The sequence below is a fragment of the Mus caroli genome, unplaced genomic scaffold, assembly GCF_978045245.1.
Source record: "Mus caroli unplaced genomic scaffold, Mus_caroli_1 scaffold_4, whole genome shotgun sequence".
Lineage (NCBI taxonomy): Eukaryota > Metazoa > Chordata > Mammalia > Rodentia > Muridae > Mus > Mus caroli.
In genome coordinates, this window is record NW_028227259.1 from 39,493,733 (window position 1) to 39,518,939 (window position 25,207).

Consider the following 25,207-nt stretch of genomic DNA (forward strand, 5'->3'; position numbering starts at 1 on the left):
TCCTGGGTCGGGTCTAACTGGGTCACGTGGTAGGTCTGTCTGTGCTCAGCTTTCGGAGAAACTTTATGTTGATTTCCTTGATTGCTTTGCTGTGACTCTGCATACTTCTAAACCTTTGTCAAGGTCACTGTCTTGACCCTTAGGTCTGGTCTTGGCTTTGGATAGAGTGAACACACAGTCACCTCTGGGTCAAGCTTCCCAGATGGAGAGCCAGTGTCCTCCCGTGTCCTCAGGAACGCCTGTGTATCAGCCCCACAGGAATCTTCCTATTTCCCATAATCACCACAGCTGCCATCACCAGCAACAGCAGCAAGCCTGACCTGGTTCCCAACCAGCCAGCTGCCCCAGCTTCCATGTTTTCCTGGTTGTATGTATGCTCTGATGTCTTACTGTCACAAAACACAAATTCAAAGACAAAGGAAAAAGGTTCAGATGGTGACAGTGAGCATCTGACCCAGGTCCTTGTAAGAATGCCTTCTGTGTCCTGAGAGGCTGCACTACCTGTTTGGCTGTTGTAGAAGAATTTTAATCTAGCAGCATGGCTTCTTGGATAACATTCAAAGATCTTCTAGGTCTGTGTGATTCAGCCTGAATGCAAACACACCTTTAGTACACACATTTAATCCCAAACAATGAAGGTAAAATTAGCTTGTTGAAGGGAATAGCTATGTTTGAAAGTGACATCTAATTGAGGGGCAGACAAAGTGACAAATCAGAGAAAGATCTGACCGAATGAGCCAGAGATCGGATACGCCCAACTCCCAGAAGAAAAGCCATTTAAGAGCAGTCAGTTTGGAGAGTTCCGTGAGTTGGGAGCCAGTGCAGTGAGTGGGGTGAAGTGCAGTGCAGTGAGCACAATGCTGTGAGCATGATGCAATGCAGTGCTGCACGATGCAGTGAGTGCAGTGTAGCTGGAGCTGTGCAGTGGGTGCAGTGAATGCAGTGTCTTGAATGCCGTGAGCACAGTGCAGTGCAGTGCAGTGCACTGCAGTGAGCACAGTGCCGTGCAGTGAGTGTGGTGCAGTGTAGTGCAGGGAGTGTGGTGCAGTGCAGTGGGGTTCATTCTTGAATTCATGCAGTTCAGCAGTCAGCAAGTCAACAGAAGCAGTTGAAGCCAGAGAATAAGAAGGAGCCAGAGAGTAGAACAAATCGCCAGAGTTAGTTTGAGGCCATGCAGAACAATTCAGTGAGAAGCCGAGAGAGACCAGATTGAATCAGTCAGCTTGGATAGGAGTTTTTTGAGCCAGAACAGCTGAGTTGAACCATCCAGAATTCAGAAAGAACTAGAAAGGGTGAGCTTATTCAGCAGTAAGCCTCTGAGATGATAATTACATCAGGCGAATAAAAGTTACTTTTACAGGCGGTGGTATGCCATCTTTAGCCTCTGGCTCTAGTGGCATCAGGTCTCACACAGACCTATATCAGGTAGAGGTCCATGACCCTTTCCAGTTCTTGCTGGTCAGCTAGAACAGAGAGAGGACAGCACTCAGCCTGGAGACTCCTAATGGCCTCATTCCAAATGGAGTATTCAGACAAAGGGCTTCAGGGAGAGATACCTGAGGCTTTGATTTTTAATTTTATTTTTTACATATTATTTTACATTATTTTGGCCCAAATTTGTCTTAAACTTATTATTTAGTAGAAGGTGACTTCCTGCCTCCACTGCTTGGATGCTGAGATTCCAGGTGTGTACCACCACATTATGGTCAATATTAAATCCAGTGCTATGCATGCTATGTGAGCACTCTAACCAGCTAAGCTGCCTGTCTGAGCCTCTGCCTGAAGTTGTGAGAATACAGCTCATGGCCAGTGAGGAAGTTCTGTAACCAATCTAGTAAGTGGGACTTAGCTGTTTTAAAACATGAGCCATGTGACTGAGCCTTTACTGTTGTTGGAACTCTGTGCCATAGGTGGGGGGACACAGGGCTAGACAAGGAACAACCCTGGCTGGGAGGGTTGTGTATGTCTGTGGTTCTAGCATTTGGGGAGCAGAGACAATCATGAATTTGAAGCCATGATGGCCTGCTCATTTGAGTTCAAGACAAGCTTGAGCTATAGAGTGAGGGTCTGTCCAAAACTTTTACTCCTAACTCAGAAAGGCAAACCACTTTCATGGTACCCAGAATCTAGTGGAGGCTATGGTTAGGGTTATTCCACAGGCCAGTCACAAGGTGCTACCATGGCCAGGACATGGCTAGAGAGCAAAGGATGAGCTGGTCAGGCCACATATGGGTCAGGATGACACCAGAGGATTCAGGAGTAGGCAGAAAGAGCTCGGGTCAACCAAAGGCAAAAACCAGGTTAGGGACTTTGTGTGCTAATGAGCTAATTTTGCATGAGTAGCCAGGCACCTGGCACAGAGTAAGTGCTCAGCAAACACAATCTGATTCGCAGACATGATAGATGCTCAGTAAACATAGTCTCATTACTTCTGTCCTGATCTGTGTCGTTGTGGCAGAAAGGAACGTTCAGCACCTCGGAGAGCTCAGCTGGGTGGTTAACTACAGCTCAGATCATCAGGATTGCCTCCCTCCCCAAACCCTCCCACACTCCTGAGTCTGAGTGTCATTTCCCACCAGTAGTAAATATCAATATCACTCCACGCCATGGAGAGATGCAATGGCTTGGTCCCTGAGTGGCCAGAACACTCGCATAGGCTGCACTCATAGCCTTTGTTTCTGATGGAGACTCCACATGGAACCTGGATTGGACCACCTCTTCCCTGGGTCATACAGCCACCTCTTTTCCTTCTCAGCTACTTTCCAAGGAAGTGCTTTGTGTTATTGGAGAGACTATTCTATACATTTTAGTGTCCCCCTCCATATTCCAATAGTCTAATCAATCAATCAATCAATCAATCATCAATCAATTATGAATCAATAATTTGGAGAAGCCTGTCCCTTGAGCCATTCTCAGCCATTTATGTCAGCTTCCCATTAAGATAACCTGAGTGTTCCCTTAGCTTGCCCAGACACCATAGTTACCAGGATAGAGACTTGAGTGGGCAGTGGGATGTTTTCCTTGGCTTTTTCTTCTTGTTGAATTTCTCATGTAGGGTTTATATCAAATTGCCTGTGCCCTACATAGAGCCACGCAGACAGTGAGCTCATCCTCTTTGCTAGGCAAAGGGCGTTTCCATGTGGACAGCACAGTCACCCGCTAGAGTGCACCAGCAGGAAAGGAAAAGCAGACAGTGCATATGAAACAGCATGTTTAGAGAATGCAGCCAAAACCGTGGCAGGGAAAGCAGGGAGTGAGCAGATCCAAGGAGCCAGAGAATACACCTGACTGGATTCGCCTCAGCATATCCATTAGGCTCAGACAGCAGTAGACAGAGCATTTCAGACATTTAGTTCAACAATTGGCTTTTGTTTCACAAATGCAAAGTAAGCTGGGCTTGAATGGCGATGGGCTCAGCCTCAGCTCTGCTATACATGACGTGCCAGCAATGTTATATCTGCAGCTTCCACTGAAAAAGTCCTGAAGGAGGTGGGGCCACATGTGTTTAGGTGTGTGAAGGGCTTGCTACAGAGCAGGAGTGCCAGAGATGTCTTCCTTCCCTGCCATCCTCAGGGTTGAACAAAAGCAGGTTGAAGCCAACAGACAGGCTTCTATGAGGAGCCTGGGCCAGTGTTAAAGGGAGAGATGCTTTCATCTCTGCAGTATCCCACACCACTCACAGGAGAGCCCGACTCCAGCTCACACGACGAGTATAGTTACAGCTAGGAAGCAGCTGTGGCCTGCGAGGTTTTACAAATTCCTTGAGATGGGCAGTGGTGGTGCACGCTTTTAATCCCAGCACTTGGGAGGCAGGGGCAGGCGGATTTCTGAGTTCAAGGCCAGTCTGGTCTACGGAGTTAGTTCCAGGACAGCCAGAGCTACACAGAGAAACCCTGACTTGAAAAACAAAAATCAAACAAACAAAAAATTCCTTGGAAGGTAAGGCCCTGGGCCTTGTCATGTTGATGATGGTTTTTTGTTTGTTTGTTTGTTTGTTTTTTGTTTTGTTTTATTTTTTGAGGATGTGGAGTGCTCTGATTATTTGAGCTTTGAGGATGCTTTCTGTAGAACTGGAGCCACATCACAGTACACTGCTAAGCCTGGGACACTCCTTCAGATATCACAGCTCTGGCTGCAGTGAGGCCCCATGTCCATTTGTTCTGAATTGAATTGCCGTTGTACTTTGGACTGAATTCTGTTTCCCCAAATTTCATGATGAAGCCTTGAACCTCTGCCCCCATCATCTTGAGATAGGATGTTCAGAAGATAGTTAAAGTTAGAGATGGGATCCTAATTTCATATGTAGAACACCCTTCCCCTGTCATGTGCTGGCACACAGAGACAGGGCTGATCTTGGACCTAGGTGTCTGTGGGCTGAGAAGCCCAATCTGGCTATTGTCTTCCCTGTTCCAGGAACTAATGACCCCTGAACTTCAGGTGGCCATGTGGTCAGTCACCTAGAATAAATAAAGATGCTTCTCAGAATCCACTGTAGGCAGGTGGGGTCATGCGACTAAGTTCTGGCCAATGGGACTAAACTGAAGTATGTTGTTCAACTCTAGAACATATTTTTTTGTTTTTGGATTTTGGTTTTTGGTTTTTGGTTTTTGGAGACAGGGTTTCTCTGTGTAGCCCTGACTGTCCTGGAACTTACTTTGTAGACCAGGCTGGCCTCGAACTCAGAAATTCACCTGCCTCTGCCTCCCAAGTGCTGGGATTAAAGGCGTGCGCCACCACGCCCAGTTTCTAGAACATATTTATTAGGACACTAGATTTTTTTATAACCCACATCTCTTTCCTGGGATGGAAAGAATATAAGGATGGTGGTGCTCAGTCGTTACCTTGGGTCAGGAGGCAGCATGGTAAGGCTATCAGAATAGTGGGGTATACTGATTATGTATGTTTTTATATGTCCTCGACTATTTGTGTTGCTGTAATAAAACACTACCAAAAACAATTTATAGATGAAAGGGTTTGCTTCATCTTCAGGCTATTACATCATGGCGAGAAGCCAAGTCTGGAAGTCAAGGCAGGAGCCTGAAGCAGAACACCTACCTTTTTTATACAACCTCTACCTGCCCAAGGATGGCACAGTGGTGAGGGCCCTCCTAAGTCAATTAGCAATTAAGAAACTGCCCCACAGACATATCCATAGGTCAGTACTATGGAGGCAGTCCCTCAGTGAGAGTCCCTCTTCCCAAGTGATTCTAGGTTGGTCAAGTTGACAGATGACGCTGACAATGGCACCCCACAAAGGAGGCAGGCTCGAACTATAGCATCATTTTTTGCTCATGGGAAGGAAGGAGGTAGGAGATGGCATTTGCATAGTTAGGATCAATTGCACACAAGACCATGGCTTGTTTTCCTGGCCACACAGGAGTTGATATGTAGGTGGGAAGACTAAGATGTGCAAAGGCACAGATGGCCTAGAACCACACAGGTGGAAAGAGCACACGTCTCCTGGTAACCAGCCCAGGACCCCCCCCCCCCCTATACCACATCAAGTCTCTTCATACTGAGCAGTTCTCAAAGGCGGCCTCATCATGACCATGCCATTAAGAAGCCATGATGCAGAAGCCAGTTCTCTGTCAATCATTCTGAAAGTACCAAAAAGCAGAAGAGAACAGAGTCACACTTCTGGACAGAGCAAAGGTACAAATAGCCATGTCTAAACCCAGAGCTCTGGCCCTGGCCTGGCCCATCCTTCTCTCCCCCTTTCTATTCCCATACGGCTGAGTGCATGCATACAGCTGAGTATATGCAAATTCCAGGAGTCTGGGGCTGAAACTATGCTTTGGGTTTCTCTGGAGTCTTGGGTTTAGGTTGTAACTCATGAGTATGGCTCAGAAGTTAAGGTCAAGGGGATGGTGGCAAAGGTAGAGACAACCCCACCCTGGTCCAGCAGTCTATAATGATCTTCATTGGAGGCTTGGCTTCTCCTTGGCCTCTTCCAAAGATCCAGAGCGAGTCTGGCCCTACAGGCATTTCGCTGGACACTGGCACCACAGGTATTCTGCCACGAGCTGCCTTTTTGACTGCCTGTGTGACTCATGGGCTTCTGTGCCAGGGTACCCCAAGCACATCTGCAGAAAGTGTGTACCATGACGGCTGTGCTCTCAGGCCCCAAAGCATTTCCAGCCCAGTGGCAGATGCAAAGAGCAGTCGTGGTCTCCACAGTATTGCATCTGTGTGGTGAGCCTCCTAGGAATTGTGTCTGTGATATAAATGGTATAACGGTCAATTGCCATGCTCAGTTCGACTTGACTTAGAACCACCATAGAAACAAATATGTGTCTAAAGGTGTTTCCAGGAACACCAGACTGTGTAAATTGAGGTAGGAAGAACTACCCTAAATGTAGCCAGTATGGTCTTAGGAGCTGGGGTCCCAGACAATACAATTGAGCTGAGTAACAACAGTCATCATTCTCTGCTTCCTAACTATGGACACAATGTAACTATTCACTTTAGACCTCTAGAAGGAATTCACCACCACACTGAAACATACTCTGGAGCTCTGAGCCCAAATAAACTCTTTCTCTGGTAAGTTGCTTATGCCCTGTGAAATTAGCTCTGAAAGAAGGCAGGAATGGTAGCTGCGGTGGTGGTGGTGGCTGTGGTGGTTAACTGTGATGTTTTGAATAAACTTGGCCCATGGGAAATAGTACTATTAGGACAATTGGCCTTTTTGGAATAGGTGTGGCCTTGTTAGAGGGTGGTGGGTTTTGAGGTCCTATGCTTAGGCTCCACCCATTGTGCAAGAGACAGTCCTCCTAACTACCCAAGAGACAGTCTTCTCCTGGCTCCAGTTAGATCAAGATTCAGAACTCTCAGCTCCTCGAGCACCATGTTTGCCTGCACTGTGCCATGCTTCCTGCTGTGATGATAATGGGCTGAACCCCTGAAAGTGTAAGCCAGCCCCAGTTAAACATTGTCCTTTATAAGAGTTGCCATGGTCATGGTGTTTCTTTACAGCAATGGAAACACTAAGATAGAAGTCAACCCAAACCAAACCAAAACCAGGATGATCATCAGACACTCCAAGTGGCCTGTCCTATGTAATCTTCATCTCCATTCCTTTACTGTATCAACACACATGCATATTGCTTGGACAGAAGACACCAGATCATAGATGTGGGCAGGGACAGACATACTGTCCCCCTGGCCTGCTCCTCACATCTCCCCAGGCACTTCACTGACAAATAGAAATCCTCTCCTTACTCGCCCTGCCCTCAACTTTCACTCCAGCAGGACCTGGCTCTATCTTCCCGAGTTTGACCCTTTCCCAAGGGCCTAAGCTTGATGAGCACCGAGCACAGCACAGCTGGCTGGCTGCCCTGGTCCTGTCCATTCTGTGGACAGACTGCTATGCCAGGCTATACATGGATGAGAAAAACAGCAGTGGCCATAGCAATGTGGCCTGAAGAAAGTAGAATACAATAAACGGTTGCCTGTCTAATACTCTTGTTTTAATTTTGGGTAAACCCCGGCCCTCAAGTGCCCAAGCTCTACAGTGGCGCAGCTGCCCTGGAGCCCAGGCCTGCTAAGAAGTTTGACAGTGCGGTGGCCATACCTTAGGATAGGACAGTCTAGCTTGAGCTAGTGCTGCCACCTACCAGACACAATATGCTTGGCTCGTTTTTTTTTTTTTTTTTTTTTTTTTCACCTGTGAAGTGGGGTTGCCAAGAGGAGGGCCACTAAGGACAACTTGGTTCTTCCTCTGCCTGAGACCCAGGAGGCAAGCAGCACAAGGGATGTCTGTCTTCTCTAAGGTACACACCAAACATGGAAGCACTCAGTAATGGCGAGGCAGCTGCATAAGGGAAAGTTCCAGGGGAAAAAACCCAAATCTTTCCAATGTCAATTTTAACATCAATGGCAGAACCGTAAGAATGTGGGTTCCAATGCAAGTTCAAGGTCCCGGATGCCTTTTAAAACGCTGGTTTGGGTCAATCCTTCTGCTAGGGCGCTGTGGGAGTGCCACGAGACAATTGAGCATTGCACATTGCTGCCCTCCCCAAGCCCTGACCAGCCCAGTGGCCCTGCAGCAGGCCATATCGAATCCTCCTTGCTCCTGTCAGCACTAGGCGGCGGACAGCTCCCGCGCCCTGGCTGCTACCCAGCTAGATAACTCCTGTGGAGTTGGTTTTCACGGAGCCAAGGACCCCTCCCCACTTTGTAGGGCTGATCACGTGCCAGGGCCTGGGCACCACTTGGGGACTATGTTCCTTCCCGAGGACATCTCACTCCCGCCCCAGGGAAGTCCGGCTCTCGAGACAGGAGCCGCCCAGGACCAAGTCCAGCCACTAAATCTAGCTGCTGTTTTGTTCCCGTAGGCAGCGCTCCGCATTGGGGGTCCGCAATCTCCAGCTCCATGGTCCTGGGGTGTGGCCGCGCCTTACTTCTTGTTCCTGGCTTTGGAGGAAGCTGCAGTGGGCGGTCTGAGGGGTTGGAAGCTCCGCCCCATCCGGCGGGGCCCCTGGTTGCTCGCAGATCTCTTCTGCTGCCAACTAGGAGCTGTCTGTAGAAGCCTTCTTTCTAAATTATTTATACGTCTTTTTATATTTTCTGATCTCATAAGAATACATGATACATGATCGCTGGTGGTGGAATTAGAAAGCTCAGAACAGTGTCCCTGTATGCGTCTTCTTGTTAATACTTTGGTGTAACACACACACACACAATTTAAATGACTGTTTAGACTCTTGGGAACAGCGAGTTCTTCACACACACACACACACACACACACACACACACACACACACACACACACACACACACCTGGCCCCTCCCCTGCATACACCTCTTCCCAAGGCATTCCTTTCCTGTTTGCCTATAAACGCTCTCTTTGTGGTAGGTGATCATAAGGTAGCAAGGTAGGAAAGTGGACATTTAGGATGGATCGAGGGCTCTGACTGTCAATGCACTCATTCCTTCACCTGCTATAATGTATTAGCCTCACTGGGAGGGGTGGGGATGAGGAAGTGGAGCTGAGTCGGAAGCAGAAGGTCCCTGGGTAGAATTCCTGCAAGAGCAGCTGTGTCTTCAGCCCCTTCCTATGTCCATCTGCTTCCTGACTGTCATGAGCTAAACAACTTTCTACCATGATCTTCCCACCATGATGTCCCACTGCACCACAGTGAAAGCAGGAGATCCAGTCAGCCATGGCTGCCACCTTGGGAGCTGTGTGCCATAATAAATACTTCAACTAAGTTGAGACAGGTGTGGTGGTAAATGCCTCAGGTATACAGCAAGTTTGAGGCCAGCCTGGGCTACAGGAGACTCTGTCTTTAAATAAACAAGATCAAGCTGGAAATAAGTGATCTGAAGAGAAAACAAAACAAAACCTCCAGACAGTCTTTAAAGGAAGAAAGCAAAAACTGCACTTGGAAAGTAAATCATAGAGCTGGCGCCCATCAGAAACCGCTAGACAACTAAGGAAACAGGAAATGAGAGCAAAGGGCTGGGCAAGTGGCTCTGCTGGAAGAGGGCTTGCCCAACATGCACAAAGCCCAGGGTCCATCCTCCGTACTGAATAAACTGGGTATGCTAGAGTGAGCAGGCTTGCAATCCCAGCACTGGGGGAGTTTGGAGGAGGGTCGTAAGTTCAAGGTCAACCCAGGCCTCATGAAGTCCTTTAAAAGGGGAAATGGAAACATTAACTAGGGGGAAATAAACTCAAGGAAACTCCCAGATAGGAGAAAGGAGAAGGGGGAGGGGAAGGAGGAGGAGGAAGAAGAGGAAGAAGAAGAGGATGAAGAAGAGGAGGAGGAGGAAGAGGAGGAAGAGGAGGAGAAGAAACTAGCCTCTAAGGCTGGAGCTACATTTGTGGCACTAGAGAGAAATGAAGAACCAATGAGAAAATAAAAAAAGAAATGAACAAATGGATTTTCTGGAACTCAACATCACCTCAGAAATGAAACAGTCTCCGGATTCACTTTACAGAGGATAACAGGCAGTGGTCATGAACAGTATGAGAAGGCAGCACAAAAGCCCTAAGCTGAAGGAGAAGCCTTGGGGACTGGAAGGGGGGTTTCAGGAGGTAGTATTTGGCTTTGGAAGAGAGAGGCAGATAGAGACACTGAAGTAAATCATTCCAGAAATTCTACATCTGATGAAGACAAAGATCAAAGTGTTCAACATCCCCCACCCTGAACATGGGTAGACATGAATGTGCATTCTCCAGACTGCTGGAAATAAAGCCAAAGCAGCCAGAGAAACTTTGCTTAAGGCATTGGAGTCTTACAAATAAGCATGGTGTTGATATTGTGGAGACAGATCAATGGAGCTGGGGATGCACAAACAGACCCACACACATGTGGAGGATTGATTTTTTTTACAATGATGCTAAGAACATTTATAGAAGGCAGAAAGTGTCGTTCAACAAATGGTGTTGGGACAATTGGATAACCACATGAATAAATCAATTCTGAGTCAATCCTTGAACCATTTATTAAAGAAATTCTCCGTAATGAATGACAGACATATATGCAAAAGCTTAAAGCTGGGAAACTTACAGGAGGAAATGGAAAAAAAAGTGGTGTGGCCTTGGGTTAGGCAAAGATTTCTGAGATACAATAGCAAAAGCATAAGATATTGCTAAAAAATGAAGAGACAAGAGACTGGGATAAAAAATCCCATTGGTGTATGAATATGTAACGTAAATACATAAAAGTGAAAACATTTGTTGTTCAATAAGAAAACCAAGCAATTAGAAACTGGCTCATGGGTTGAATAAACCTAAAGATAAATGAGTAACAAAGAAGCGCCTGAAAACAGACTAGTTATTGATCATGCAAATTAAAAATTCAATGACATGGCACACACCTGTTGGCAAGTCAAAAATTAAACAGAGCTGGAGAGCTGGCACAGGCAGCGAAATGCTTGCTGTGTGGGTACAAGACCTGAGCCCACAACCCTAGCACTCACATAAAAAGCCAGGCGTGGTGGTGTGTCTGTGACTCCAGTTCTGAGAGGCAGACTCAGGACAATCATTGGGTCTTTCTGGATGTCTAAATGAATTGGTGAGATCCAGGTTCAGTGAGAGACCCTGCCCAAAAAGAGGATGGAAAGCCATAGAGGAAGGCATCCAACATCGAACTTACAGCCTACACACACACACACACACACACACTAAGTACACAGACACAAATGTATACACACATATATCACACATATATACAATCATGAGGACCTCAGTGTGGTTCCCAGCACCCACATAAAAACCAGGGTTCAGCACATCTGTAATTCAGCACTGATAGAAACGTGGATGTCTAGGTTCACTGCCTAGCTAGTCTAGTCTAGTCGGTGTGCCCCAGGTCGCAATAAGAGACCCTATCTCAAAAACCAAGTTAGATGGCCCCTACATACACACTAACATGTACACATGTCCATGCATGCATCCAAAAGAGAAAGAAGAATGAAGGAGGGAGCAGATGCTGGCAGGATCCACAGCCTGGAGATGCAATCTGTAAGATCTCTCTCTCTCTCTCTCTCTCTCTCTCTCTCTCTCTCTCTCTCTCTCTCTCTCTCTCTCTCTCTCTCTCCTCCCTCCCTCCCTCCCTCCCTCCCTCTCTCCCCCTCCCTCCCTCCCTCCCTCCCTCCCTCCCTCCCTCCCTCCCTCCTTCCCTTCCCCCTCCCTCCTCCCCCCTCTCTCTCTCTCATTTATGATTGACTCAATGCAGGGCTGATCAAACTCTAACAAAGCTCTTTGCAAGACTGCAAAGAAAATTCCAAAATGTATATGGAAGAGCAAAGGTTTAAGAATAGCTGCCAGGCTCTGAGAAAATGAACAAGCTGGGGACACGTGCTGTCATGGGTGGGTGTGACCGTGTGGCAAGAGACAGAGTAGACGAATGACAGGAGATAAACAGAATTGTGTGAGAGGGACTCAGTGTGTGTCACAGTCTGGACACGAGATGGAGTTGTACATGCTGACACTGTTGTTAATTTCTTCCAGTGAAGACACACTCACACTGGCCTCACAAACCTCGGTTCTGAGCCAGGGAGCTGAATCAGCAGGTAAGGGTGCTAGCTGCGAAAGCTTGGAAACTCGAGTTTAATCCCTGGAACCCAGGTATAGTGGCTGTTCCTGGTTGTCAACTTAACTATATTTGGAATGAACTACAATCCAGAATTAGAAGGCTCACCAGTGACCCTAATCTGGAGGCTGGGAGATAGAAGTTTCTGCCCTGGATCACGGTATGGAGATCTTGAGGCATAGTGGCTATGGATTCCAGAAGATTAAGACATGGAGATCTCCGAGTTCAAGGTCATCTGGGATTAAAGCTGTGGTGGAACACACCTTTAATCTGGGTTACACCTTCTGCTGGAGACCATATAAGGACATTGGAAGAAGGGAGTCTCACTCTCGCTTCTTAGCCTGCTTGCCGTGTGGGACTGAGTAACTGCTAGATCCTTGGACTTCCATTCACAGCTACTACTGAACCATTGTTGGGAATTGGGCTGCCGACTGTAAGTCATCAATAAATTTCTTTTCTATATAGAGACTATCCATAAGTTCTGTGACTCTAGAGAACCCTGACTAATATACCATGTAAAGTCAGAAAGAGAGATCTGACTCCACAATGTTGTCCTCTGACCTATACACATGTGTTCACACACACACACACACACACACACACACACACACACACACACACTGATGAATAAAAATGTGTCAAAACCTCAGTGCCATGGCCATTAATCTTTGAGATGGAAAAATAAAACAAAACTTGAAAGCACCCTGAAGGAATATGGGCGTATATTCTGTTATTGCTTCAAGATTGAGAACATATTAAAACACAGAATCTCAGATCAGAGAAAATCGTTGCAAGCATGGACTACGTTGAAGGCACTGTTTTCATTCACACAGAGGAACCCATAAGGATATGGGAGAAGACATGTGTGGAGCAGATCCCAGCCCAGCACTGGCATCCAGAAGGTGTGGGGGATACAATTGGAGGACGGCAAACATTTCCTCCAAAGCTGCTACGTGATAAACTGCCATGCCTGTCTTGGAGGGCTTTTTGTACAGTGAAGTTGATGATGCTCATAGCCCTGTGGACTGGACAGCCCTTCCACTCATGTAACAGACACACTTAATCATGGTTCCCCTTGAGGGCAACTTGATCTCCTGTAAAGATACAGAGTTGATATATCACATGGGGAAGACACTTGGCACTTCTGGGATGGAGGCTGAAGATGCTGCCATGCCTTGTTGGTGTACGACCCCTGCTCAAGAACCTGCCTCTAAGGTCAAGTGTCCTGCTCTAGAGGACCATGGTCAGAAACTCAAATGTTTAAGTTGCCTTGTTCAAAATGATGTCTTTCCTATCCATAGGGACCAACAAAATTATAGATTTTAAAAGATCATTATCAAGTTAAAAGTTTAAAAAAATGGATTCTGTTTATAGCCACAACTCTCCACGCATGGAGTGAGAAAGATAACACACTAAGGAGAGAGGCACAGGGGGATGGGGCCTATGGTGTATGTGAATGCCGGTCCCTTAATGCGTAGTCTATACACACCAAGATCTGTAAGAGAAGGTAAATTTACAGTCATGTCCCTGCCTTGCCCCTGTTCTCATGAAGGGCAATGGGAGCTCCCTGCTGTGAGGGACAGAGACAGAAGGATAACAATTTCTTCAGGGCCACCTTGGGTTCATACCTGCTAACTTGTATAGTATGATCTCACTGTCTTTGGCTTTATTCTTTTTACTTTCAAGGCAGAACTGACTTTATTGGAAGCCTTTTACAAACCGCCTTTGGAGAAGGTGTTAGTGGCATGTCTTTCCTGGGATTTCTGCAATATGCCACATGGTAGGAAACTTTTCCACATAAAGATGCTTTATGGGATGGCCTTTGTCGCCCAACTGTTTATATATATATATATATATATGTTAGATTTTTAGTTATTAGAAGATTTATTATTTTATTTTATGTATATGAGTGTTTTGCCTGACAGCATCTCTGTGCACCACATGTGTCCTGGTGCATATGGAGGTCAGAAGAGGGTGGCCGGTTCTATTCCTTGGAGCTGCCGTTAGGAATGGTCGTGAGTTGTCATGTGGACACAAGTCTGAACCCAGGTCTTCGGCAAGAGCAGCAGGTGCTCTTAACCACAGAGTCACCTCTCCTGCCATCCCTGCCCCCTCTAAATACATGAGGGTCTATTGCTCTCTGAGGTCAGAAGAGGGCATCAGATCCCCTGGAACTAGAATTACAGATGGTTGTGAGTCACCATGTGGGTGTCAGGAATTATACCTGGGACCTCTGCAAGAGCAGAAAGGAAGGAAGACAGACCCTCCTTCTCGGAGGAATTCTACCAAGAACTAGCCCAGAGCTGAATTCCCCACTTCGTTCTCAGTGTTTTTCCTCTGCTTAGAGTTCCTGACTTCTTGCCTATTTGCATTCAGCCTGTCTATTGTATATATCTGGTCTGTCCGTCCTAAGCTGCCTTCTTGTGACTGACTGCCTGAACAAAGGGCTTCATTTCTGTATTTATTGATAACACAGAAAACATGATATGAAAGAACAATGAAAATGAGGAATTCTTTACAGAAATCTTTAACAGGGTTTTACAAAGCAAGAAGTAACTCGGTTAACTCAGTTAACCCTAAGAAGAACTCAGAACTGCAAACAGATATTATCAACCTGTATCTAAACATTTATGGGACATTGGTTAAGGTTGCTTTCAATGTATTGTCTGCTTCCCGAAAACGATGACCACAACACACAGGTAACACATATACATTGTTCTGGGGATGGAAGAGTATGTAAGATAAAATTAAAGCTATGATTGGTTTAGCTTGTAGAAGGTATAGTCAGTTTGGTTACATTGTTCCCTTACAGGGAGGTTAATCTTACATCTAAGCACACAGTAGGAGAGCAGGTTAAGTCTTAAGTCATCTCAAGGCATATCATTAACTTGGTCCAGTGAAAGTTCAGTCTCTTTTAAGGCAAAAGATAGTTTTAGAAAATTTGTCACTACAGACTGCACGGTGAGTTTAAAGCCAGCCTGGAATATGCAAGGCACTATTTCAAAATAACTTATAGGGACAGACAACCCTTTCCTGGTGACACTGCAGCACACAGTGACATGGCCTGACGGTGGGAACTAGGAAAGCAAGAGTGACATGGTACAGGGTCCTAGGAACAGCTATTAAGAATAAACCTCGCTGGGCAGTGGTAGCGCACGTCTTTAATCCCAGCACTCTGGAGGCAGAGGCAGGCGGATTTCTGAGTTCGAGGTCAGCCTGGTCTACAAAGTGAGTTCCAGGACAGCCAGGGCTATACCCTGTCTCAAAACAAAACAAACAAATAAAAAAAGAACAAAACCTCTACCTAGAAGCTGACAACTGTCTCTAGGAAGACATTCCCCTGAAACAGAAATTCTGGCATGTACGGAAGAGTGTTTCCCGTCATTGATCCTGGCTGGCAGTGTGGAGCACAGCCCATCAGAAGATGAATTAGAGACCCTACAGCACTGGATGGAATTTCCTGAGGTGCTGATGTGTGTGCAGAGGGAGAACCAGAACAATATGGCTAATGTCTCAGCATTAGAGGACTTACCTGGCCTATCTGACATTCAAGTACCCCCAGAACTGACAACAAAACCAAAACTAGCCAGGCTGTGGAGGTGGGCCACCTGCAGGGTGTGATGGGAGAGTCTGTGCTTCACAGAAAGTTCTGTGCATGTGTTTGCATACAAGGAGAGTCACTGAGCCAAGGTCACCAAGGGTTTGTGAACTTATCCTGGGAGGTAAGATTGAAGGAGGCCTTCATGTTCCTTTCCATAATTGCCTGCGCTGTTTAAATCTTTTCATGAGACTCATAGAAAGCAAACAGTACCCATTCAAAGGCAAGAACCCAGGAAGCAGTGGCCTGGCAGAGGAACCTGCAGCTGCCAGCATGAAGCCACGTGGCCTGGCTCTGAGGGTCAAGCTAGGGTCACACACTCCCGAGGCTAACACTCCTAAGTTTTGGAGGAGAGCCTGTATCCCCTAACCACGCCTCCCTGCCCCAGGAGGGGAAAAAGCCAAAAACCCTCTGTGCAGAACAAGAACGTCGGTGAACAACCTTCAAGGTTATCAAAGGATGATCGATTCTTTTAAAAGCTCATTCTATTTTGAGGTAATTGCAGAGTTGCCCACAGTAACCAGGCACTTTCTGGTTCTCCGGATCCTCTGAACTCCTTCTCCCGTGGAAGTCACACAGTGGCCCTCTGAACTTTTCATAAGGTACCTCTCTGTTGGGAACACTTTGAGTGTTACTGGGTGTGGCTGAGCCTTGGACTTCAGGGTTGAGTGCCATACAATACAGGGCCAGGGGTGCAGTTTTGGATACTAGGTGTGTCCCCAGGTGCTTGCTCCCTGGGCCCAGCTTCCTGTCCTTTACTAGGATAGCACAGTGGCACCTTTCTTACCAGGTCTAACTGAGGGTTATGCAGCAGCCACATGGTGGCACTGGGGTAAATTCACCTTCAAGCTTGAGAGGTTAAGCATTTACCCCTTCCAACATCTGGGATGGTTCTCATCGCTTTGTGTTTGCAGTATTGTGTGAGCTTCATTGCCTGTTGGTGTGATAAAATACCCCGGGCAGGATCAGCAGGTAGGCTGCTCGAGTCACCGTGTGAATGTAGGATCAGCAGGCTTCAGATTTGTGAGAGCACAGCAGAGCCATGGTCTGCCACAGGGACCTGGGAGAGCTTGGGCACTTGGGTTCTTTCTTCCTAGGTGGCAGGGATGGGAAGTGCTGGGCTGCTCACATTCTCCTTGCATCTATTAAATAGATGCTTCTCCTCATGAGAGTTAAAAGCCACTCAGGCCGTCACATGCTCACTAGCCAATCACTCTGGAGGCTGGGGCAGGGGGACTGACATGAATTCTAATCTAGATGCAAGACGAATATTTATTTTGAATAATTGGGGGTTCAATGTGTAAAATAAAAGCACGACATTTGGTCTGATGATCTGAGTTCAATCCCCAGAACACATACTGGAAAAGGAAAGAACCAACTCTCATGGTAGTACACACACACACACACACACAGAGTTATATTTTTATTTAGAATAACAAGATACAACAAATAACTTTACTGGAAGCATTCAGTCCTCAAGTCTTCCCTAGCTTTCAAACAATCTTGAAAATGTGCGTGTCACTGGTAATGAGTCTGAGTCGGGAGAACCTTTCTATCTACATCAGAGTTTCCTCTACCGGAGCCTGGTGGTGGTGGCTGTGGCACACAACTTGATCTAAGCAGAGGCAGGTAGATCTTTCTGAGTTCGAAGACAGCCCTGTCTATAAAGTGAGTTCCAGGATGACCAAGGCTATACACAAAGACAAACTCTGCCTCAAGAAAACAAAAACAAAACAAAACAACAAACAACAACAAAAACCAACAAAAAATTTCTCTACTCTTATTATAGAACTCTAAATGATCTATTTCTATGATTTCTGCATAGAAAAATGTTACCAAATCATTATCCCATGAAGTCACTCAAAACAGATGAAGAAGAAGGATGAGAAGGAAGGGGAGGAGGAGGAGGAGGAGGAGGAGGAGGAGGAGGAGGAGGTAGGGAAACCAACCAAAAGATACTTCTATAATAGTGGCTGGCTGTCAGCTAAGTAATTAATTCAATTAATACCGTTTTTCTGAGTCTTGTGTCTTGTTATGTGTATGGCTTCTAGCTGCATGAAACAAAATTTGTTGTATTTTGTTATTCTAAATAAAAATAGAATACATGTAGCATGTAGAGACATACATGTGTATGTCTCTACATGTGTCTATGAATCTATAATGTATGTGTCTGTGTTTATATGTGTAGTCTCTGTGTGTGTGTGTGTGTGTGTGTCTGTCTGTCTGTCTGTCTGTGTCAGAACCACTGTAGGAGTTGGCTTTCTCCTTTCATCATGTGGGTCTCAGGTCATCAGACCCAGTGACAGGTGTTTTACTCACTGAACCATCTCTATGGCTCCATTAAAAAAAATTGTCTTTTGCACAGAACTTTGTAATTCTTATTCTTCTTAAGGAGGGCTCCTGATTTCAGAAGCTCTGGGCATCATGAAACTCACACACCACACAGACATCAGTTCATAATTCATTCTTCTTCTCTTACCCATTATCAGAACCCTGTGGCACTGTTTTTCATCATGCATCTGAAAAAAAAAAAAAACCTCGTTTCCTTAAATAAAAAAGAAATCCTCCTCTGGAGTCAGAGGGGTTGTGCAATGATGTTCTGGCCAAACATATTAAATAGGATCCTCCAGAAAGGCTGTTGCAAGGAGCTGTGGGATGTGTCCTGTGCATTTTGAATCTCTCTCTCCTGTCTGGAATGAAGACAGGATACAGGAAGATGGGTGTTACCTTGCCACCTTGAAGATAACATGAGGAAGGAAATCCCATGTTGAGGAGGGGAGGACAGGAGAAAGGGAGGGCTGGCTTGCCTTGGGTTTCTTAAGTGAGGAAAAGCATACTGTAGAGCAGAGCTTCAGATAACTTGTGGCCAAATGCAATCTGCAACTGATACATATGTATCGAATCAGGGCAAACTCAGTGGCCCTAGTAACAGAAACTTACTATTTTTGTTCTAAGCTAGAATGGCTACCTCAAGCCATTCAAGCCCCTCTGCAGTTCTCAGAAGCCTCCCCTCTGCTCCTTCCCCAAGTTGATGTTTGGTGTTTCTGCAATGCCTTCAAGTTCACCAACTATGTCCTTTCTGGGCACTTCCCTGCACCCATTTTCATAGGAACAGGAGTCAGACTGGATGAGGGGCCAGGCTACTCCAGGATAACCTCATCCTAATTAATGAGACTTGTCAAGGTCTTATTTCTAAAGAAGGTCATATTGTAAAGTAGAGAGAGAGAGAGGGTAGGGGGTGGGGGTGGGGCAGACAGATCATTCCCGAAACACCTCATTCCTGCTCTTCTTTCCTGGCTGTGTTCCTATGACATCACCCTTCCTGTCGTTCCTGTTGCTACCAGGTCCCCATTTCGGACCATGCTCTCTTTACAACTGGTCCGTTGCTGTTAATGACATCCTTAGAGTCCCTCACATTCTGGGTCTTCCCTCTTCAGTTCTGGGAAGATCTGTCCTCTCTAAAGTCAGGCAGAACCATGTTTCTTACATTGGCCAATGAAGTGCAAAAGCATGTGGTGCTTTTAAAGTGGAAGGGTTGGTTTGACAAACTCCTGTATCAGGCCACCTTTCCTTTACACTGTTCTGCAAATTGTGCTCCTTCTGACCCAGTCTCATAAGCCTGGCCTGTGACAGCAGTCCATCAGTAGATCCCCTGCTGATTTAAGCAGGATGAAGAGTGCAGGCAGGAAACAAGCCAGTGAGATTCTGGCTCCTTTGTTACCGCAGTTCAGCAGAGTTTATCCTGACTAGTATATTTAAAAAGTGTGAATCTGATAGTAGTTTTTCCCAAGGTGAGACAAGTCTCCGGGTAATCTCCAAAGGCTTTCTCGTAGCCCATAAGACTTCATGGTGCTGGCATCTGCCCATTCCTTCTCTCTTACCTTTCCAGTCTTCTCTCTGCCTTGAGACAGTCCTTTTTAGACTGTCAAATATGCCCCATTGTCATTAAACTATTCCCTGGGCATGGATGCTCTTCTCCATTTTTGCTGGTTTGTCCATTATGTTGTCCTTAGATCTTAGGGACAACACAGTAGGTCCTCAATACATATCTGTAGACCTATACTGAACCAATGGATCTCTGCCTAGCTAAACCCTATCTTCCTGCAAGACTCCGGTTGCCATCACATTGTCATGAAGTAGGTGCGGTTTTACTCAATGATGGAGACGTCAGAATCGTTGGAATCCCGGGTAAGGGGAAGCCCTTACCATTTGTGACCTTGAACATTTCGCTTTAACCTCTGATCTTCAGATTTCTTATCTGCACAATGTGGGGGTAGACACCCCCTCCATCGCTGCATCTTTCCCAGGATGGTCACCATCCCGCGGTGGGCGGCCTCTGTGGGCAGAGAGAGCTTCCTAGGCCTAAAAAGGTTCCCCCCCCCAACTCCCGTTGCTCCTGCCTGTGATGGCCGGGGGGTCTAGACTAGCAGCACCCAGGCCTTCCCCGCCCAGTGCGCACGCTCGCCTGCGCCGGGAGCTGACCACCGCTAAGGGCTTTCGCCCGGGGCCGCGAGGACACCACACCCTCCCCAATGACTGGCGGGAGAAAACACCAATCGGAGGGACGATGCGGGAGGGGGCGGGGCCACACCGCGAGCCGGCGCCCGGCGCCCACCGATCTGCAGCCGCTAGCGTGCGGCGCCGGTCCCCGCCGTTCCCGCATCGCACACGGGTTCCCCACGGGCCGGGCCTCCTCGGCTACGGTCCAGGTTTTCTTTATTTTCATTTTTTTGCATGCATTCATTTTCTGTTCTATCTCGTCCCTTTTAAGGCAGCGGCGACGGCGACAGCAGCGTAGGTGCGCGCGGGGAGGGGGCGGCCGGAGAATGCGGCTCCCCGCTGCTGCTCGGCTCGGGTCGGAGTGTCAAGCAGGTGGGTACAGGTGTGCCACGGAGGAAGGGGATCTGGGACACCGCACCCAGTAGGTGGACCCTGCAACGAGGACACCGCTACCCTTGCTGCCTGTCCGATCCCCACCCCCAGCCTCCGCGCCCCTCACAACCGTTCATCCTACCTCCCAGCCCCGCCCATCTCCCCTCCCCCACTCTCCCCAGCTATTAACCCCCCCCATCTTTCCTGTGGTGGCGGCGCTCCCCAACACTGGCCCGTTGCTCCCCTGTGTCGCTCACGCCACATCGCTTTCCACTCGTCTCGTCCTTACATCCCGGAGTGAGGAGTGGGAGGGGACCCACCCGAGCCCCAGCAAGTGGTGTAGGGGGGCGTGGTTGGCCGGCCCGTTACAGTCCTGAGGGTTTCTGCCTAGGTGGAGCCCAGAGTATGTAGGGGTGACCCGGAGTGGGAGGCCGCCCTAGTGATATCCCACCCCACGCACTGCACACGCTGCGGCTGCCGGGCTACGCACACCCTCGCGCCGCTCCGCCCACGTGTGCGCCGGGGAGAAGGCTGGAGCGCTGCGAAGAAAGGCTGGTATCCACCCTGTGCCCGGCGGCGCGCCCTGGGCGCACCGCCTTTCGGGCAGGCGCTGGGATCAGCTCCATGGTGCTGCCCGGTTCCATGTCGTGCTCCTGGAGATCAGGCTGGCGACCTTTTGGTCTCCATTTAGGGAGCTGCTCTGTGCTGCATATTCCTAGACTTTCAGTCCATCATTCCACCCTCCCGGCTGTGGGATTCCAAGGATAGGCCATTTTAGGCCACTGGCCAGGCTGGAGCCTTTCACTTCCCTTCCCGCACCAAGGCTCTACCCTAGACTTTCCTCAGAGCTTTAAGCTCAAAGATAATGGTAGCTGACCCTTTCAGCACCTGTCATTAGTGCAGACTCTGGCCCCCTGACCTTTGCTGTGCTGTTCCCATTTTGGGCACGCCCTTCATCTGGCTGGCTCCTTGTAGACCAAAGTAAAGCCGAGTTCCTTGCCAATCCGTGCTTCCTAGTGTGGCAGGGCACTTCCCCCCCCCCACCCCCGACCTTCACGGTGAATGGCTGTACCTCCCAAAGCCGAGGAGGAGAGGGCACACCTGATGCCACCTCGTGTAACTTGGGAGTCTCTGATGTGTGGGCAAGGCTAGGGGAGGAGCCGGCTGTTTCTCCAGATCAGAGGTCTGGCTGATGATTGTCCCATCAGGTGGGCAGGCCAAGTGGAAGGGACAGGTTTGAAGTGAGGTGTGGTGTGAAAGCTCATTTTGTGGATTCATTTGTGAAGCTGAGGATTGTCTCAAAGTGCTCATTGAGACCTTGCTTCAGGTAGGATTGCTGAGGCCTGCACGGGAGTTGGAGATAGTTCTCATCACCTGGGCCATTTCACAACATGAAATTCTCAAAAGGTTTGTGGTCTTGTAGATGTCAATACTGTCATTCCCTGTTTTATAAGCCATCTTCAGAGTCCCACTGTCTCCGTTGTGCAGCAAGTTCCTCACTGTTGGTGTCCCTGGCCCACCTGATCCCTTTCCTGCTGTCCTGTCTCGGCAACTTTTGTGCTTCATGGTCTTGTCTGCACACAAATTGGGTTTTCCCTGCCGTTCCTTTAAAATATTGTTTCCTTCTTGTCTGTCTGAGAAATTCCTGTTCATGGGATAATGTAACCCTGCACTGGAATTACATTCTCCTGGCTTTCTCTTGATTTGCCAAACTGTGACTCCCTATGTGTACCTCCCAGAGCATCACACTTGTGTGCAACAACAGGATTTATGTGGGTTTCCCCTCAGGCAGACCTAGCCCACTAGGGATTCTGGGAACTGAGATGTCTCAAAACCTACCTGCCTCTTGGAATTCGGAAGGCGTTTTCTACCTGGGATTTCTGACTAAGGGTCCTCCTGTGAGGACTGAGTATTACTGTGGTCCCCATTTGCTTGAGTGGGTCTCCTCTTCCAGGATGATAGAATGGCCCCACTAGAATCTGTGCCCTGATTCTTATTGCTATGAGAGATCTGGGCAAGAGCACTAACCTCTCGCTCAGTCTTCATTTCCTGTATAAATGGGGGTCGGGTGGGGTGGGTGGCAGTGTCCCTCTTTTGCTGGGTTGTCTGGAAATCAGAGGTGTGGTCCTCTTACTAAACGATCATGATGATAAGTCTGGCTTGAGCTGTGTCCTTCAGCTCTGTGGCAGAGCTAGCGCCCTTGCTGGAAACTCGAGTTTGCCCTCGGGCTACGCTGATGATCCTAAGAAGCAGTCCCGGGTGAGGTGAGCTCAGGTCCCGGTGGCTCTGTGTCTCTAGGCAAGGCACTCAGTCTCTGAGCTCAGTGGGAGAGAGGGTTATATAAAGAGAATAGCTTGCACTGCTCTACCTCCCACTTCTGCCTTGAGGGCTCTTATTTTAGCCCCATGCCGTGCAGGTACAGATCACGTGATGAGGATGAGCAGTCTGCTCCAGTGGGAGGAGCAGATCAGTGAGCTTTCCTCTACCTCAAATGCTGCCCCACGTGTGAAACCCTGGCAGTGGATCACCATCTTCCTGCAGGGCTAGAATAAAGCGTAGGTACTGTCCCTCTGCTTTCTATGGAAACACAGCACCGTAATCACCTCCTAGCCACTGGGGCTGCTATAGTTAGAGGCTCAGAAAAGGATCCTGGGATGTCCAGCAATCCTCCAACTCCAAAGTGTCAGAGAAGTGCTATCTTTGCTCATGTGGTTCCACAGGTAGCTGAAGGCAGAGAGGACGCAGGCAGCATCCGTACAGGGGCAGGGTAGGGGTAGCTCTGGGAGCCTGAACTGAGAGTGGAGAAGGCAGGCGTCTCATAGGAAGTGGACATGAGGACAGGGAGGACTCTGGAGATGTAATTGGATGCTGGGTCAAAACCCTGGCTGGGGGTCTGAAGAGATATTTCAGCAGTTAAACGCATTTGCTACTCCTGAAGAGGACCTGGGTTGAGTTCCTAGCACCCATATGCAGCTCACAACCGTCTGCAACTCCAGGTCCAGGAAGTTCTATGCCCTTTCTTGGCTTCTGCAGGCACTGGGCATATAAATGGTGCATAAGTATACACACAGGCAAGATATTTGTACACATAAAATATAAGTAATCTTTTAGGGACAAACCCTGGCTAGAAGCAGACAAGAGGTCAGCATTCTGAGGCAACCCAGAGGACGGGAGTGATGGATGGCACTCTGCTCTTGCCTCTGGCTTGGGCACACCGTTTCTAAATTTCCCAAGAAGGGTGCTTCTCAGGAGCTTTCAGAGTGGACTGGCAGATGTTATGGGTTTAGAATAGTGTAGCAAAGCTCTTACCAAGTGTTAGGGTTCACACCAGGGTTGGCATCCAGTACCCGTGTAAATAGTAACTGGCACACATCCCTGCCCTGCTCTTTTGTGCAGGATGGTCTGTGGCTGCTTTGGCTTGGACCTGGGAGAGCTGGCATGGTGGGTGGAGGTGGTCGCTGCCCTGTGGACCATGCTATCTCTGATTCTGAACTTGTTGAGACCCAGAGGGAGATCTCTTAAGAAATGGGCACTGAGGGGCTCAGCACAGCCAGCGAGTTTGAAGGCAGGAAGTCAGTGTTCTTTATTTCTTCATATTTTTTTCCTTGGAACTCTATACTTTAATTACCACTCATTTAATTTTACCACATTTGTGGGGCATAGGGTACGATACATCTTATATCTAATGTCAAAATTTGCTGATTAATTCTTAAAATATTTTACATTAACTGTATACTTACTATTTAACAATGGCTATTCCAGCAATCCTTGTTAAGTGCACAGTTTGTTGCATTAAGCACAGTTGCACTACTCTGTCGCCATGGCTGTCATCCATTTCCAGAACTTTCTATTATCCTAAACTGCAGCATGAGTTCTTTACGGACACTCACTGCCCAGTGCAAATACCAGCTTCAGGTTCGTGCCAGTGTTGCTTTTTACCAGTTAACTGTGCAAACAAACGTCTGTGCCCTTCAGGATCCTCTGCATTTTACTTTCCTTATTTGGTGAGAGTCAATGGTCCTCGTGATATGGATTTTGTCAACCTGACATAGACCTAGACATGCTTTAGAAGGGGAGTCTGAATTGAAGGATTTCGTCTATCAGATTGGTCTCTGGGCATGTCTGTGGAACATCCATAGTCTTGATGGCTAATTGATGTGGAAGAGCCCAGCCCACTGTGAACTGTGCCACTCCTGGGAAGTTGATAGTAGGTTGTATAAGAAAGCAGGCTGAATAAGCCGTGGGGAACAAACCAGTAAGCAGCACTCCTCTATGACCTCAGCTTCAGTTCCTGCCTTCAAGTCCTTGTCTTGAATTCCTGCCCTGACTTCCTGCAGTGACTGACAGTAACCTGTAACAGCTCCCACCTTACCCACCTTGAAGTTGTTATGGGTCAATATTGTGTCACAGCGACAGAATGCAAACTAGACCAGAAATTGGTACCAAGGGGTGTTGCTATAATTGACCTGACCATGTTGTTTGGGGCAATGGGGGAAACATTTGAAGCTTTGGGCTAGAAAAGCCATTTGTGCTCAGAGCTTAATGGTCTGTTCTGTGGGAGCTTGTGGGTGCTGAGAGCTGTGCAGACAGTGGAGGCCTGCCTTGTGAGGCTTCAGAGGGGAAGTTTGAGAGTCCATCAAAGACACTGTTGGGGCCATTTTATGATAGATTTTGAGTGGAGACTCTGTAGTTTCCGGTC

The 25,207-nt window shown here is 47.8% G+C and overlaps 1 protein-coding gene across 2 annotated transcripts in view; it reads left to right on the forward strand.

Moving 5' to 3' along the window:
* The first annotated feature begins 20,279 nt into the window (after positions 1-20,279).
* The window catches only part of Jakmip1 (janus kinase and microtubule interacting protein 1), a 119,760-nt gene continuing 114,832 nt past the window's right edge, over positions 20,280-25,207 (forward strand). For both annotated transcript variants that reach the window (XM_029477928.2, XM_021162250.3), the window contains exon 1: positions 20,280-20,508. The gene's annotated coding sequence lies outside the window, so the exon portion shown is untranslated. The remainder of the gene's footprint in view (positions 20,509-25,207) is intronic.